Source organism: Atta colombica, unplaced genomic scaffold, assembly GCF_001594045.1.
Source record: "Atta colombica isolate Treedump-2 unplaced genomic scaffold, Acol1.0 scaffold157, whole genome shotgun sequence".
NCBI classification, from domain to species: Eukaryota; Metazoa; Arthropoda; class Insecta; order Hymenoptera; family Formicidae; genus Atta; species Atta colombica.
Window position 1 is genome coordinate 188,626 of NW_017259247.1, and position 3,008 is coordinate 191,633.

The 3,008-nt window shown below is 26.7% G+C and overlaps 1 protein-coding gene across 5 annotated transcripts in view; it reads left to right on the plus strand.

The window, feature by feature from the left end:
• LOC108685777 (ecdysone receptor) overlaps window positions 1-3,008 on the plus strand; it is a 286,435-nt gene that overhangs the window by 158,422 nt on the left and 125,005 nt on the right. For 2 of the 5 annotated variants that reach the window (XM_018190742.1, XM_018190745.1), the window contains exon 1: window positions 622-751. The exons of 2 other annotated variants lie outside the window; for them this stretch is intronic. The gene's annotated coding sequence lies outside the window, so the exon portion shown is untranslated. Of the gene's footprint in view, window positions 1-621; window positions 752-3,008 lie in introns of those variants that run through there. One more of the 5 variants, XM_018190744.1, reaches the window with a different exon arrangement.

Consider the following 3,008-nt stretch of genomic DNA (forward strand, 5'->3'; position numbering starts at 1 on the left):
ATAATTTCTTGTGATCTATTTCTTACCTAATATTTTAAATAAATTCTCGGAATCTATTTTTTTTTTTTTACTTCAAATAGATCGTATCAGTTACTTTACCGACTCGTACGATTTTATATTTCAAATAAGTTTCTGAAATTTATTTTATATTTTTTATTTTAAATAAATTATATCAACTATTTTACCGAGCCCTGGACTTTCATAATTAGTTATGTTAATTTCATATTACATTAATGTAATTCCATTTTTTCTCTAACTCTTTTGAACTCTTTTGAACTATAATTTATAATTTAAAAAGAAATAATAAATAGAATTAATTAAAAAATTTATTATATTATCGGTGAAAGTTTTTTTACTACTCATAATTTACTACAAGCACATGAGCGTGCAGATTTAGTCAGGCATAAAGCACACTGCGATACAAGGCGCGCATTGACAGTGAAAGTTCCAAAAACGAATCCACTCCGGTTCAGCAAATCGTTGCTATTGGTGCCACTAGCTCTCTCTTGTGTCTGCCGTTCCACTCTCAAGCGACTCCACACGATCCGCTAGCCTCAGGTCTCAGTCGAAGGTGAACCGTCGGAGTTGTAACTTGAACGCTCGTCCTTTCGTTGCGGCTTTCAATTTTGACATTGAATGTTAATGATTTTCGGATAATTGATATGCGTATAATAGTACGCATATAATAGTTTGCATGGAAGTGTTTGTGTATCGATGTGATTATTTGGTGAGCGTTTGTGCATCGTTGAAGGTATAGATTCAATGAGTTAACAATAAAACGTATAGCTCGAGTTTCAACAATTCAAAAATCATACATATCCAAGAATTAACTAAACGATTTTAAAATCTATCGTACCTATCGCATTTAATGACTAACTAATCGTTTTTGCGGGCTAAATTTTACAGCAAAAGAAAATAATAATATAAAATGGCGATACGTCGTTCGCGTGCGCGCGCGCGCGCGCGCTCTCTCTCTTACGACGAGTCGTGTCGTGATGCGTTGATGGCGTCGGAGCCATTCTTCTGTGCGTGTCTGCCGAGAGAACACGTGCATGTGTTAAACGTGTTACACCCCCACTAGTGGATACTCACTGCAACGCGATGATGCAGCAGCAGCTGCTTCGCTTAGGATCTTCAGGCTGAGCTGAATATCTTAGGAAAAAAATGAACATTTATTTATTATCTACATTTTTTCCTCTTCTTCGTTTTAATTCGCATTTCTGTTCTAATTGGCAGGTAGTTACATAAGAATTTCGAAAATTTATAATATTCATTATCTCTATTTCAACTCTTAATTTTTCTGTTTTATTAATCTAATATTTAATATCTATTATTTGAAATTCTCTTCATTTTATATAGCTCTCTTTATTTTGTAAGAAAATATATTAAAACAAAAACAGTGGAAAAAATAACAAAATAATGAAAATGATAAAAATAATAAAATAATAGGTCTGAATAAACATTTTTAAACCGTTTTCTCGAAATATTATTAAAAATAAAAATAGGAAATAAAAAATAGGAAATAAAATATATAATAATCACACAATTACATTTATTATTTATGTTTCTATTTGTCATATAAAGTTTTGCTACAAATGTGTTTTAATAGTACACATTAGGTAATTATAACTCTTCCTTTATGTACGTATGCATGCATATGCGTGTATATGTATGTAAAGAATTTATGTATTTATTATATTTTGTATCATAATAATTAATCAATCATAATAATCAACTTATGCTTATAATAAACAAGATGTGATACAAATAATAAAGAAAACAAATAAAATATAATATACTTATAAGGGTATAATGTTTATAAAGATCTATTATAACAAGAAATAATAATAAAGAGAAAAATATTGTAGTATTGAAATTATAGGAGAGGGAAAGCTGTAGCAATCACAAATGCAAAAATGGAGCTAAGAAAGATGTTGATCTTGATATATATATTTTTTCTTACATTGTATATAATTTTCAGGAAAAATAATATATTTACGTCTGCTGTTACATCATGTCTAAAATTATGCTGCGTTACTCCAAAATATATTTTTTAAATATAAATTTTCTCTATTTTTTTAGTACATTTATTAAACAAGCTACATAAAGTATCTCACATTTTAAATTTTAAATTCATCTATGTCGGAAAGTCATTGGAGTTGAGAAATATGTTTCTCTTTATTAATTAAGAGAATTCGAAACGAATCAGAATATAGGCGAATATATAAAAGAAAATTAAGAGAAAGTTTATGACAAAGTTATTTTAAGGTGGTATGTATTTTTTTAATGTTATATATTGTATCATTTAATTTTCTTTATATATAGGGGAGAGTTACTAAATGTGAGTCACTTAAATCACACCTCATTAATATTTTACATTATCACTTAATATGAGCAACATTTAAACTAACAAAAATATGAGATAAAATATGAGAAATAAATAATAAAGATAAAGATTTAATAAATTATATCAATAATAACTATATTTTATGCGCGCTAACACTATAAAAAATAGTCAAGTATAAGTGATGTTAAGTTTTGATCAATTTATGTAATATAATAATACGTTTATATAATAATACGTTTGTATTCTGAATTTTTATATTTCCATAAAAAAAGCTTTATTATAGTTTATTTTACTTTCATTGTGTACACAATTGCAATTATTATTAAGATTAAGTTGGTATTTTTTATAAAATCTATCAAGTTTCTTAAATCAAGTTTCTTAATCGTACTAAGGAATAAGATTGATAATAAAACTAATTGATATGAATAATTTACAAAAATAAATTCAGTGTGTCAAAAATCGATCGAAAAAATAGGTATATCAATGAAAGTTAAATAGAAGGTACGCAAAGTAGGTTGGCAACTCTCTTCTATATATGATACTAAAGCATAATAAAATAAACTTGATTATACCTTTTTTAAAAATAATTTTTCTTGAAAAATAATAAAAAAGATCAGTTTTTGGAAATTAACACAATTGTGAAAAAAATATATATATATAT